General features: G+C 44.9%; 1 protein-coding gene across 2 annotated transcripts in view; it reads right to left on the bottom strand.

Annotated features, from left to right (window-relative positions):
- The window catches only part of ACAN (aggrecan), a 94,389-nt gene that overhangs the window by 64,727 nt on the left and 15,067 nt on the right, over positions 1 to 14,595 (bottom strand). The window lies entirely within an intron of this gene.

The following is a 14,595-nucleotide window of genomic DNA, read 5'->3' as shown; positions in this document are numbered from 1 at the left end:
CTTGGTCATAAAGGGAAATGAGATTGGTCAGGCAAGACCTACCCGCAACAAACCCGTGCTGGCTATCCCTCAGGATATTGTCTTCAGCTAGTCTGTTAATAATATACTCTGGTTTTCATCTTAGAACAACTAGAATTAACTATGGATTTGCCATCAAAATATTTTCTTTTGAGCCAAAAATGCAATCTCCACAAAAACTAAGTTTTCCTTAAGAAAACAATTATTTTGTACACTGCTCTCCCTCCCTTCCTTTTTCCTGTCAAAAAAATCAAGATGAAATACTGAACTGGGGGTGGGATTGAAATGAATCTGCATGCAACTGAGATGCCTTATAGGAGGTGTAGTTTGGGTGCCCCTGCTGCCATGCTCCCTTAATGCCTAACTGTACTAAGTCTCTTATAGTGCACTAGGCCAGGGACAGACATTACACATAAACCAGTTTAAGTGATCAGAAACTGGTTTAAACCTGTAATGGAATGGATGTTCAGTGCACATAAACCAGTTTGAAAATGACTGAAACTGGTTTGCAATAAACCTGGTTGAACATAGTATCAGACTTAACTGATTTGGGTCAAACCAGTTGATGCAATGTGTGTCTCAGACCCGTTCCTGATTTAAGTTAAATCAGAGTCCCCCAGCATCCCAGCATGCTCTCTGGGCTGGGCGGGGCTCTCAGCTCCACAGCAGAGCTGATCCCTCCCCTCTGCTCCCTGGCTGGAGCTCGGCAGAGACTGCAGACATCTGCCTGGCTTCCCCCTGATCGTTCCTCCCCCACCACTCCCTGCTAAGCAGGGATTCCCCCATCCCCTTTGCCTTACACAGACACCTCTCAGCATTAGCTAGCAGGCTTTGTGTTGGCTACAGTGCGTGCTATGGCAGACGGGACAAAGGCAGAATCAACAGGTAGCTGGTAATGTCCCTCTGTTTTCTTAATGGGGTAATAAACACTGAGTTAGGGGTGATAAGCACTGTGTTACCAATTCCCTGCTGGGTTGGCCAGGAGGGGGGGAACCTCTCCTTAATCAGAGTGTCCTGTTGGGGCCTGGCTATGCCCCCTTCAGCTCAGCCCCGTGCAAGAGAAGGGAGGACTGTTTTAGCATCCTCCGGCTTCTAGCCTGAGCCACTACAAGCATGTACCTGCATGTTTTCAGTCAGGGGGGATGTCTGTGCAGTTACAAATGGATTCAGCCTAGCCAGGTTAGACTAACCTGCAAAGATTGAATCAATTCAGGCTCAAGCTTTTTGAATGACTGTCCCTAGCCCTACTGTCTTTCCATTTGGTTGAGCCACTACCATGCAGTTTGCATCTGAACCGAATGTTTTTTTCACAATCTTTCTGTTTTGCAGAAAACAGTTTCATATTCAGAATTTTAGTCCAAATCTGAAACAGAAACAAACCTTGGAATATAGGTTTTATCAGGAGCTGTCCAGTACTTTGAACAGTTTCTGTCATGATCTTTTGGTGTGCAAAATTGTTTCTGATCTTTCTCAAACTTTTAAAGAGGTTCTGGTGCCACGTGACCTCTTAATGAAGGTTTGGTGGCTTTTATCTTCTTCCAACTCTTTACCTGCCACTAGACAACAGCATCTTTCATCACCACTGGTCTAACATTTCAGAAAAATCTTCACATAGAAAAATTCAGAACAACATACAGGGCAACAGCAGAGGCTAATCCTTCAAAACAAATTCCCTGCAGAAAGAAGGCTAGATAAAAATATTCAGGGCAGGAAAGAAGGCTAGAGTGCAGAAGTGAAAGGATTGAAATTAGATAGTTTAAAGCCCCAAACTTCAGGAACCAAAAGTGGCTATTGGTGTATTTGCTCATAGAGCTGAAACAGGGTTGTACATTTGAGGATGCTTTGGGGCAGTTCCTTAAAGACTGACCTCTTGGAGTATCATTGGGTTCCTAACATATTGCACTACTCCTAAGCAGAGTGAATAGGCAGGAGTCTTGCAAGCTCCAAATGCCCTATATTCTGCCTGGCTCATGACACCTTCTTTATCCATACTGCTCATGTGTGCAGTAGATTCTCTGTGGAACTTCAAAGGCAGGAAGCAGACAAGTCCCTGTATTGTGTGAAGCTGGCCCTGAATCATAGATGGTATCTCATGTTACCTGCCGCCGTAAGGAAACTTTCCTTCCTTATTCTCCATCAAAGTATCAAATGGCAGCACAGAATCTACCAGTTCAGACTGGCTCCAGATGGGAATGATTCCCAGCTGGGACCAACTCAGTATACACCAGACTGTCACCTAAGGAATGGTTGATTTTGTGTTAGCATGGAAGAGCAGATTCAAAGCTCCTGGGTCATCTCTTGGCTATGACCATTTTAGAGAGATTCCAGCCAGCACTCTGACAACTTGCTAGTAAACTCAACAAATAACCTTTTTTTATCACTGCTTATTTAATTAGCACCCTAAAAGGACACTGTTTTACAAACTTACCATAGCACAAAGGGTTCCAGACCAAGTCAAATGGATGCAACGCATTGATTAGTAAGAGACTATAGGGGACATCCCCAAAGGAGAACTTAGAACTGGGAACCCACTGAAAGAACCAAATATTGAGGAGATACTTGAGTGGGGAAGTGTGTGATGGGTGAGGAACGTGTTTTGTGTACAAAAGGGTACTAGTGCATACAAATGTCAGGGCTGAATTATCATGGCAGGGAGAAATGGAAACCGTGGGCCTGGCAGACTTCTGAACACAATTCTCATTTAACAAGCTGTGCTAACCTTACCTTTTTGCATTTAATTTCCTTGCTTTTTTAAGGGACGGGGGGGAAGAGGCAGATGGGAAAATCCATAGCTATTTAGTTTGTCCAGTGCACAAATTGGGCAGGCTTTGCCAGGGGGACTATTCATTTCCTCAAATTGTATCTATTTGGCCTAGGCAATTTATGTCAGTCATTCTTCACCAGGGTGGTGTGAGAACCTTTTAAGGGTGATGTGGGGTGCCATGAAATATTAGCACACTTAGGGATGCAAACATGATTCACAAGATGAATCCAGAGATTTTAGATAGGAACATACAGTGTCAAAAACATTCTAACCCGCTGTGGTCTTTCTGAGTTTTTTTTTATAAAAGAAGAATTGCTTTAGTATTTTTCTTTAGTCAAGAAATGAGTGAAAGCAAAGAGCTGGCATTTTCTGGGTGGGAGGGCCTTGAATCTGAAAAGGTTAAAATCACAGGCTTCTGTGCTTGTTGCTGATTGCAGCCACGGTTGAATCTCTTTCAATCTATTCTGCTACCTCCTTTCACCAAGCACAGGAAACCTAAACTCCCCATCTTTTCCCTTACTCCAGCTCCATTCCCTGTTTTTGCCATCATATTTGTTGCATGCTTGAAAGCATTCATTCCAGCAGTGACATTACTGTCAGGGAATCAGGCACTGCCACTAACCATTCCTCAGCATTTAGCTGGGATCTAGGTGCAGTAGATGCAGCCTGTTTCCACTGGCTCACTTCCATTAGCTTGTAGCCTATGTAAATAGAGAGACTATCACCCATATATAGAGGGCTGCTCCAAGGCCTATGCAGTAACAAGCCCTACTTAAAACCTATCCTGAGTGCTGAAGTGGGACTTAGCTGGGGAACATGCCTTGGGCAGCACAGGGGGATTTTACTCATAAAGAGTAAAGGACACTGAAATCAATTCTCCTCCCAGAACAACAATCAAGCTGCATCCTCATGTGCCCCTATTGATTATTAGACCGTGCAGCCAGGGCTAGCAGGGTGAAGGTTTTTAAATTGCTGCTTTTGCTAAGAAAAGCAGTATCATGTTTCCAATTGACTGGTAAACAGAAGGAGAAATTTCCCCTTGGAAATAAAACTGACCAGATTCTTTGAGCAGATCTGCCCCTTTGCCCTGGTCAGGCTATGCTAAAACCTGGGACGTGGCCAGCAGGGAATACCCCTGACCTTAGGGGTCCTGTGACAGCTCTCTCAAACTGTCATTTCCATTGCGGGCATGTGTCAGAGGAGGAGTATCACAGGGTGTACCTGAGACAGGATGCGATATGGCAGAATGAACCCCTATGCTACCTGTCTTTTGTGACTGTAAGTGTCCACTTTAGACCATATGCCTAGCAGCTGCTCTTAATTTCATAGTGGATGGGGCGGTCTTTTCAAACCAGGGAGTGAAAGGTGCTCCCCAATGCATGCCTATGCAGAGCAGAGGTCTTGCATAGGAGGGAACATGCTCCCTTAGGTTTTTGCTGGGTTAAGTAGATGGCGCTGATGTTTCCCCTGTGTACCTCAGACCTTTCAGAGTCATTAGGAATTAGAAGCATGGGTCCTGACCATTGAGTCGATTGCCTCTTGGTTTCCACTGATTTGAGTCAGCTGCACTGATTTCCATGGACTGCAGTGAAACTGCAGATCCAGAGCGGCTGAGGATCTAGCTCCAGGTGTTCCTGGCTCCCAGGTAGGTACTCAGGCCCCGCTGCCCCTACATAACTAGATCCTCTTCTATCGCACTTCAAATCTAGCCTAATGCAAGCCTGTCTGAGTTGGGGAAGCTATATAGGTCACTCTGGTTGCAGGGTGTCAAATGAGAAAGCCTTGTACACTGGGTGATATTACTCTTTGTTGACTGAATTCTGGGGGATTGATTTTGCAGTGGCCCTCCAATAAAGGGAGTTATTTTTATCACGGGGGGGCTGAATAGAAAAATCAAATGTAGCATGGTCTCTTATCTGCGTGTTGCTACCAAAGCAGCACTGCAAAGACCATATGAGTGCTCTGTAGCTGCCTTTTAGTTCCTAGCTGTATCCCTGACCCTCAGAAGCACTCCTACCGTGAGGTGGAGGCAGAATGCCAAATGGTGCCAGGGAAAGTCAGCTTACTAACCGATTTGGCAGTGGATGTCAAGCGTGAAGACATCAGGTTAGGCAGTGATCCAGGGAAGTGAAAAATGGGCCTTTAAAGAGCCCTAATCAAACCACCTCTGATTAAGTGCATTGAATTTTTAAGCAAGTGCCTCAGGAAATATGAAACTAGTTGCTTAAGTACATCCCAGTTTCCTGCCTGGAGCAACTCAAGGTATAGAGGGCTGCTTAGAGCAACCAGAGCATGAGAACTACCTACCCAAGAGAGGGTCCATTGAATCCTGCTGCAGGACAAGAGGAAGAGGGGCTGGGAGAATCCCCTCCTCATTTTTTGCTTAGTGTGTGGCACTGGATCCTGTTTGCAGCCTTTACTCTTTGAAGTCTAATTAGTGGTGTGTGCAAAGAGCAGGAGCCCAAGAGACTAGATCTGCAGCTGCCCTCACTGGGTGTAGCCCCAGTCTCAGTACAATGAAGCTGAACTGACTTCTTGCGGCTGAGGGGACTGAGCAGCGTGGCATACGAAGGGTACACAAGCACTGGAAGGGCTCTTGGGCATGGGAGGCAATGCTCCCTGTACGAGTGCTGGCTTTGCACCCGTTTCACAAAGAGGCCAGAACAATTATTTCCCGGTGGGAGTTTCCATCAGAGAGGGGAAAAAAGTGTCTTTCCATAGCAAAATCCCTGGTTGGGTGTTGTTTAAATGAACCTGAAGCACAGAACACTTCTGTGGCAGGCTGTAGAAAGGGGTGGAAAGGGGGCAAAATAGTGGCAAATCTCAGAAGTATAGTTCCATGGGTGGAAGATTTGCTGAAAGTATACGCTGTGCTTTGTGCTCTGCTCAGCCCAGTCCTCGGGATTACGTGCACCTCCTGTGCTGCTCCTGGCTGCGCAGCAGTACCATAGCTGCCCTGCATCCCCAGCTCCCCTCTGTGCTTAGCTTAGAGCTGCCCAGTGGAATTTCTCTCTTTGCCTTCAGGCATTAACTCTGCTTTATTCACTCGGATATCAGTTAAGAGTGCTTTAAGAGTGCTGGAATTGAGCTCCAAGGGAGAGATTTTAAAGGGTCCGAGGTGGTTATCTGCATCTTTAGGCAAACAAACCCTCACAAGGTGCCTCTGTCCCTCCCTGGGTACCTACATGCCTTGCATAATCTCCAAGAGGGACTGAAGCAGAGGGTCTTCTTATGGAGGACACTTATGTAATAGTTACAGGACTACAGACCTACTGCTTCCCAGAATGAATTTGAGTTAGTCTTTGCTATTTTGTCTTGGAGCACTTAATTTACTAATATTTCAGCCATGGACCATATTAAAAAGGGAACTCCTAGAAAGCTCCCTGCATCCTGCCAGGCTAATAACCCCTATTACATATCCTCTAAGAATACTTAGCTGAGACTCTGCTATCACCGTGTGCAGATGATATATGTCTAGTCATTTTAATCAGTAGGAGAGAGTTGCCACTAATTCGTATAAAGTCTTCGAACTTCTGGCCCCTAGCTGATCAGACTCATCTCCTTTCATTAGCCAACAGCATTATGAAAAAGGCTGGGGATGGGAAGTGGTGCCTAGATGTCACTAGCCAAAGGAATAAGGATGACTTCTGTGTTTGTAAGTACTTCAGATACAGCTGGATGGAACAATCTCACAAAGAGAAGAGAGGACAAGCTTGACTTGAATTCAAGTCAAGCTTGTCTCCCAAAGCGTTACAAGGCAGCAAGTTAAATACAGTTCATGCAGGGACTGTGTAGACAGAGTAGCCATTTTTGACTGGTACATAACAGGGTGCATTACACTGTGTTCAGGTTATAAATCCAGATCACAGCAGATGTTATCCAAAGGCAAGCAGAGATTTAGAAGATCTGTACCTGGGGTAACTAAATGACTTCACCAATTATTACTGAGATCTGTCATCTATTGCTACTCTGCAACACAAGTCCACGATGGCTATAATGTATATCCCCACAGGGAATAGTGGCCTGTAACCTGGCAATAGGTGGATATTGAAAGTACATTGGGTGGATTGGGTTGACTGGAATGGGAGACACTGAAATGAGTTCCACTGAGGGGAAGTCTCCCAGCAGCTAACGCATCTGGGGAGGATCGTTTTATGACCCAAAGTCCATTGACCCTCTGAAGGCAATATCATATTTCCTCTCCACATGGGGACCTAGAGTTGTGTGATGGCACACAGGTAGATCATGCTAATGATGCACAATGTGACTGTGCAGCCCACCTAGCTGATGTTTATTGACCTATCATACTATCAGGCTGCACCTGTAGCTCAAAGTAAAGGCATTTCATGGGGCACACAGCTGGCACGAATGATTTATGGTGCCATCATTGAGTGCCCACTTAGTGTGAATTATCAATCCTACGCACCTAGCTTCTGTTAAGGAAACATTATACAGTTGCTACATATAGCATAGCACATGATCACATATGCAGCTGCTAGTCATCTCGCCAAAGACTACATGTACAGCTGGAGTTAATGTCATGCTCTGCTGGGTGACCACATCCCAGGATAACACTGAGGGCGTAGCTCTGAATGCCCACCTGGTTGGTGCTGATGGCAGAGGATGGTCTAGAATAACATGCCCTCTTTGCTGCATAACAGTGGGAAAAGCAGCTTTTCATTCATCATTTCTGTTTGGGCAAAGACCCTCCAACTCTGTGACCAGCTTGGTATCTGCCTCTTTCTGCTGTCCATTTTTCCTTTCCAGTGCTGGCACCTAGAAGTTTTCTCTGCATTAATTCCAGACATTGTGTAAACACCACATTTAGGTTCTTAAATGAAGCTGTTTCAGTCCAAACTTTCCTACCAAAAAGGCTTCCTGTCTCATAAATTCAGGGCATGCACAATTTAGCTTCATACGTAAGGATGAAAGCCCCACCCCTGCTCTTGTTTGGACATTTTAAAGATGCACAGAATTTTTTTTTGTCAGGGAAGGGGCCTGAATATTGCTGGTAAGTGGCTGGGGGAGGCAAGATGCTTTATTTTGTGATGTTCACTGGGCACTGCCAATGGGCCAGCCACATGCTGTTGGCTTGCTGGAAGCATTGTGGAAAATTTGAGTTAGGTGTGAACTCATCGTCTTGGCAATGATTCTTCACACCCCTAGAATTTCCTTATAGTGGGAAATTGAGGTCACTGATATATATGGCAGATAAGTTAATGATTCATTTCTCTCTCTTTCTCCATTTTCCACATGTCCAGAGGGAAATGAGAGCTTTATTTGAACACGTGAACCTCCACATACCTAAATGTGTCATAAGCGCTGATGCAGCACAGTCTCTTTAGTGGATTATTTCACAATGCAGGCAGATCCTTATAGAAAAAGCTCTTCTGACCATGCTTCTCTCAGCACCAGCATTTAACCAAACAGCTCCACTGTTTTCCTAGAGCAACGTGAATTCCTGACTCTAATGCATCTGAGAGCTTTGCTATGACCTTACTTGTTCCTATGTCTACAAAAGGTACTACACCAAATAGTGGAGTAGGTTTCCATTTATGGTGATCTGGCTGTTAGTGGTATTTGTCCTGAGGACATCATATAAGCCTGGGGTTTTCATGTTATATTTTCCAGCCCAGTTTTACGGGACAAAAATGGAACCAAGTGAAGCCACAGATGTAATGTTCAAACTATAATCAGAGAACATGACATGAGAAACCCTCTTTATGGAGTAGTTTTAGATGGGAAGTGACATGGTTCAGTCCCCCATATGCTCCAGGAAAAGGGGGACTGAATGGCACACAGCATCAGAGATAGGCATTAGAGTCTTTCCTCACTAATGAGGGCTTGTCCACACGTAAGGGGTTTGCTGGTAGAACTATACCTGCAGAGCTATACCAGGGACTGAACATTAAATACCAGTTCCCTAGACAGAATAAGCTGTTACAGCTACAGGATTCATCTCCAGGCCAGCAGCACCTACACTAGGGCTTTTACTGGCATGGCTAGCTGAAATAGGGGGTAATTTTTCCCCACACTTGTAACTAACTTAGTTATACCAGCCAACTTTTAAGGCATAGGCCAAGTGTAAAACAGCAATGCTGACTGGCTCCAATCTGGAAAACTTAGTGGTATACAGGTAATTAGGGAGGGAAAACAAAATCTTTCATCCAGTTCCAGTTGGGCCCAATTCAACAGCGAATGAATGTTATTTCCACCCTAAAACCATTTGGCCCACAGCCTGAAAGGAGCCGGTTGTCTCAGTCCACTGGTTCCAGGTCACAAGGAGGATGACCCTTAGCCTCCCTGTGGTCCCTGTTAGCCTCCCCATTTTTGAAGACGGCAAGTATTCTATGGATTATGGAGAGCAAAGTCTCCTTCCACAGATCTAAGATAAATATGGGATGCATGACGAGAACCATTATGAACTCGAACTTTTTCAAATAAGGAAAGTCACAAGTTTGTTTGCAGACTTTCCAGCATATATGTTGCAGATGCTTCCATTGCAGTGCAAACCCAGCCGTTTGAGGTCTCTTTGTTTTAGAGTCCCATCACACACCAAAGCTCATTTGTGGAAAAGACCCATTAAGTCATGTTCCCCACCGCTGCCAGCTAATGTGCCATCCAGCATGCTGCCCACTGCTAGCTTAGCTCATTCAGTGGAGCTGCCAGCACTTCCCTTGGGCGGTTCTTCCACCTTCTATTTTTTACATTTTTCTTTTTCTTCATCCTAAATTATTCCTTTGGTCCATGCCTCTTATGACTTCTACTTACACCTCTTCTATGCTATCCTATGCAATTCTTCCCTCTCCTGTGTGTTAACACACTTCACATTCCAGGTGGTTTGTCCATGACATATATACCATGTGTAGACAAAATGAGAGGCGTGTGTGCACGACACTTTAAAGTGGGCTAAATGCTTCTGCACTGCTTTAATGGTGTTGGTGTTTGTACGCCTCAGCAGCATATTACACATTATTCCAGCTGCTGTAGGAAATTTGGCGGCGTAATGCGCCTTAAGTGACTTGGGATCTGCTGCCCCTACAGCCGCAGAGTGAAGCACCAGGCTCCATGCAGCTCCACAGCTCTGCAGGAAGCCCTGCACGCAGCCTGGCAGCAGCCTGGGAAAGCAGGCTCTGCCTGAGAAAAGCTGCAAGCCTGATCTCCCCTCCACCCCTTAAGCCTGCCTGCCTGCCTGAGCTGTGCGGGGGCCCAGTGCTTCCCTCTGTGGCTGTGGTGCCCCCCAGGACCGCCCAAGCTGGGTGCCCCTGGGCGGGTGCTGCCTGGGTGGGGGGCTGCTGCTGCTGCCATGGAGAGAAGCACCAGTCCTCCCCACCCTGCAGCCCACGGACTGCTCACCCTCCCCTTCCCGCAGGAGAGGCAGGTAAGGTGTGTGTGCAGCATGGGGGTTTAATCAGCCCTAAATTGAAGCGGTGTTTTTTAAAACCCACCGCTTCAATTTAGCACCCCTGTTTCATCTACACATGCCCATACCCTTCACTTTGAGCCACAAGATACTGTGCATATTTAGTTCAAGTAACCGGTCTCAGAAATCATCCCTCTATTTTCATTTTGACTCTTCTCAGTTGGTTGATACCTTTCTGGGAATGAGGTGCCCCAAAGTGAATTTAGCTGCCTTCTTATGCACCAGCCATTTCAAAGACATTTTACCCAGCACAGCTACTGCATTTACTCCAACTCTTACTGCCTACTCTTTTCTCCCTGAGAGTGAGACATCTGAGCAACGCAGGCGGAGACACTGCTCATTTGCTCCTATTCAGTCCTCGTCAATCATTGATTCCAACAATACTCTTCCTCTCCCCCTGTCTTGAGTTCAGTCTGTTCCTCTTTTTTGGGGGGCATAAAGCTGGTGGAAAATAAATCTCCCCTTATTTTTTCCGACTACAGTGATCCTTTTTGAACCAAGCCAAATTGTACAACTGAAACAAAACCTGAACAAGACAGAAGGCAATGACAAGATGGTTTACAACTGAACAAGCTTGCTTTGGGTCAGGTACAGAAGGGGCATCCATCAGAGGTCCAAGAGAAAGTCCTACTGTATTGGGCTGGCTGGGAGATGGAAGAGGAGGGAGGAAGCAAGGAAGGAAAAAAAGAGACATCAGAAGCTGTTTTCTTCCAAGATTCTTCCACAGATGCTGACTTATCTGCAGGAGCAAAGCCTGGGCCTGGGATGAAACACTGATCCAGTGAACAGGAAAGGTGGCAGTAGGGCTATGTGAATAAGTGTGCTCTTGGTTTAGTAGATAAACTGGGAAAAAAAAATTTAATTTTGGACTGAACTATAATCATTTTAAAAAAAAATTCAGCAAATTGAGGGCAAAAATTATCCTAAGCTAAATGAAAGCTTTGTTTAGCCCCAAATGAATGGTTGTGTTACTGGGTACACTAAAAGAAAGGAAAAAACTGTATTTACAAGGGGACTGAGACACCAATCACAAACTGGAAGAGAAAAGTGTCCTGTTCCTCCATTACCCTTCAGCCCAGCAGCTTGGATGCTTGTATAGAGTCAATTCCCCTCTCTGCCTGACACAGGGTAGGGATTGCACAAAGGTCTCCTCCTGCCCTGGAGAGTGTCCTAAAGCAGTGGGCTACAGGGTTTTCTTGGGTAGAGGGTGGCTGTCAGCCTTTCCTGCTGAAGTTGCCTCACTGAACAATATATTTAAGTGCTACTTCCCAGGACTTGGGGTACTGCAGTGAGCTGACACTGAGAGCAGTGAGGGAGAGAGCGAACAAGAGCACGTGGCCATCATTGCTCTCCCCTAAGATCCCTCCTGAAGTTCCTCTTCATGTGGAGCCTGTGGGAAGCATGTGATAGTGGAGATGTACTTAATGACGGTATATCACCTTTAAAAACTTTCCTCTGCCTGCATGTCTTTGCTAAGTAATCATGTAAGCTTAACACCACACTCTCTCCCTTTCTCACCTATCACTCCTTCATACTTTGCAGTCAAATGGCACACACAAAGGTGCACAGGCCCCGTTTGATACTCTGTGTAGTTAGGTGCTTTATTCCTTGAGTAGACACATCGTGCCTTATTCCCTGAGCAGACACATGGAGTAAGACCAGCACTAGCACCAGTTGTGAAATATTAACTAGCACCACTGAGCCAGCTCCTCATTAGTATGTGATGAACTAGATTTTTGCCAAAATATCCTGTGTTCTCCCATTCAGTTTAAGCTCAGTTTTTGCTGAAAACACGAGCAATTGGAATATCAGCATTGGCAATGCACAAGACTCCATCTCTTCCTTTCACTGCTGCAGAGCCCCATGGCAAGGGGGGTGCAAAAGACCCATTTGGGGAGCTTTAAGGAAGCCTTTAAAAAGGTGCAGGCTGAACTTAAGGTTTCCAGAAGCCTGAGTAGAGTTGGAATGAGCTGGGTGCAGTGTGGCCAAGAAAAGTGCTGTGCCTTTTGCTCTGACACGTGAAGTTGCCAAGTGTTCACTGAACATCACAGGGGGCATGTCTACTCAAGACATTTACTGCAGAGCTGCCTAATTAGCTCTGCAGCCTCTACACATGCAGCCCTATTAGGCTGCAGGAAACTAATTAACTCTGCTGTAGGTTAGTACTTGTAACTACAAGTACTATCCTATGGTGGAGTTTTTTTAGTGAGCAGCAACAGGCTGCTCTGATCTGGCTCAATGTGCTGCAGTTCTGGGCACACATGTAAACATGGCTCCTGGGAGCAATAAACTCTGGCATGACATGCACCAGTTTATTGCTTGCATTAATTGCCATGTGTAGATGTGCCCAGGTGTCATACGTTACATTGAACAAAACACTGATCATGCATTGCAGGATTCTTACATGCCAGTTATTTGGGTGCCTATTTGTATCTTTAGGCACCTAAAAACTTCTACCTTCCTCTCTATTAATAGGATTTTCAAGGAATCTTTTTTTAAAACAGTATAGGGTAAGCAGTTGCTAAAACTTGTCTTCTCAGCTTGCAGGGGAAACAAAACCCATGCTGCATACAATAGCATTATTCTTTGCAGGTATATATTTTCACATGGGAAGACATGCAGAACATGAACACTTTGCACAGATTATAGATCAACTTGAGAAGCTCTGTAACCCTAGAAAAAATTACTTAGGAGAGAGATGTATTTTTATTTTTGGCCTAAGACAGTATGGATGAGTGGATGCATATTATTATTATCATTTCATATTTACAGGATGGGAGCCTGGGGCTCCATTGTGCTGCACTAACACACATAAAGATAGTCTTGACTCAAATAACTTACAAGCCAAAAAGCATGTGGCTAACTGAGTTGAGAGGGCTCAGACATGTGAATCTGGGGAGGCCATGTGATTCCTTAATAAAAGCTAGGCTCATATATGAAATAGAAAATCACTTTGTGAGGCGCAGACTGCTAAGGGAAACCAGTTTAAGCTTAACCCAAGCCACAGATAACTGTAGAGCCAGTGAAGTTTGCAAAGTACAGATTTGGGCTCTGGGTAAAGTCCATATGTCATCATTTCAGAAAGAGAAAGTTAGGCATGAAGGAAACCAAAACAGCAATTAAATAGGAATACAAGGTTTTCTGAGAGGCAAAATAAATTCCCATATATGAGATGTGGTTGAGAATATGAGCCAAGAGGTAGCCCAGCATTTGGTAAAATATGCCGTAAGTGCAACAGAAAATATTATTTTTCCAAAGGTATGTGGAGCAGTCAAAGCCAAGAGTATCCACATTCTGGGAGAACAGCAAAGCAGCAACACATAGATTCCCTTGTAGGTACTGGGACTGCGCAGCAAACTGTTTCAAACTGGCAACTATGTCTAAGCTATAATGGCAGAGAGACATCCTTAAAACTGGATACTGGAGCACACTGCAATGTTATTCCAAAAAAAATATGCAATGCTGTAACAAAAGAAGCCAGTACAAGAGCAAGTAATAATTGCCATTTATTTAAAAAGACGGGCTCATAACTTTCCAAGCCATAAAACCAGGTAATTTACCTGGCAATGTGATCCAACTTCCATTTAAAGCATTGGGAACATTGCCATTCAGTTCAGGAGCTAGGACTGGGGCTGAGTTCTAGGATTAAAAACTGGTCTAGACATGAACTTAGTTAAAAGATGCTTTCTATAATTGCTATGCCATCCTGCCCAGAGAGCCCAGACAGCCCACTAAGGAAACTCTGAGGTTTACAAAGTCTGGACAGAGATTTTGACATGAAGATCAATACACCAAGGGAAAAAATTCCATCAGATTTGGCAAGTAAAGGAAAAACTATATTCGATAGTAGAGAAAACCTGGGAATTACTGCAAGCAAGGACAACCTACACAACACACAGTGATTCTATAGCTATAATTGAAAAGCTGCTTAAAGCAAGGATGTGCATTGATCCATGTGATTGGATATTGTCCAATAAAAACTACCAAGAAAGTAGCAGCTAAGTTCTTGCAAGCAGAATAATTCTGGCCATTAGACATAGGACATGCACTCTGATAAGGAGAGCAAGATGACCCATGCTTTGACCAGTGAGTGGTCCAAATGCACTAGAAGTGCAAGCGAATAGCATTTGGGAGTGGTTTTATCTCCGAGCTATTTCAAAGAATAACAGCACAGATTTCTGAGGGATTAGTAGGTGCTTGAGTTATTGGATAAGATCATTACCCCTCCTGTGGATTGGCTGGGGCTGAATCATTCTTAACAGTCCCATATTTGGCCAGGTAAGATTTCTCTTGGTGGTCCAAAGCTGACGTTCAAGGTCCCCATTGCAAACACCATCTTTGGTGGCATTTGGGGCTGAGGCTATAGGGGAATATCCGGGGGGGGGGGGGG

This window comes from Gavialis gangeticus, unplaced genomic scaffold (assembly GCF_001723915.1).
Source record: "Gavialis gangeticus isolate Ggan-Ray unplaced genomic scaffold, GavGan_comp1, whole genome shotgun sequence".
Taxonomy (NCBI): domain Eukaryota; kingdom Metazoa; phylum Chordata; order Crocodylia; family Gavialidae; genus Gavialis; species Gavialis gangeticus.
Note: the sequence above shows the minus strand (reverse complement) of the source record. Positions and strands in the feature narration are given on the sequence as shown.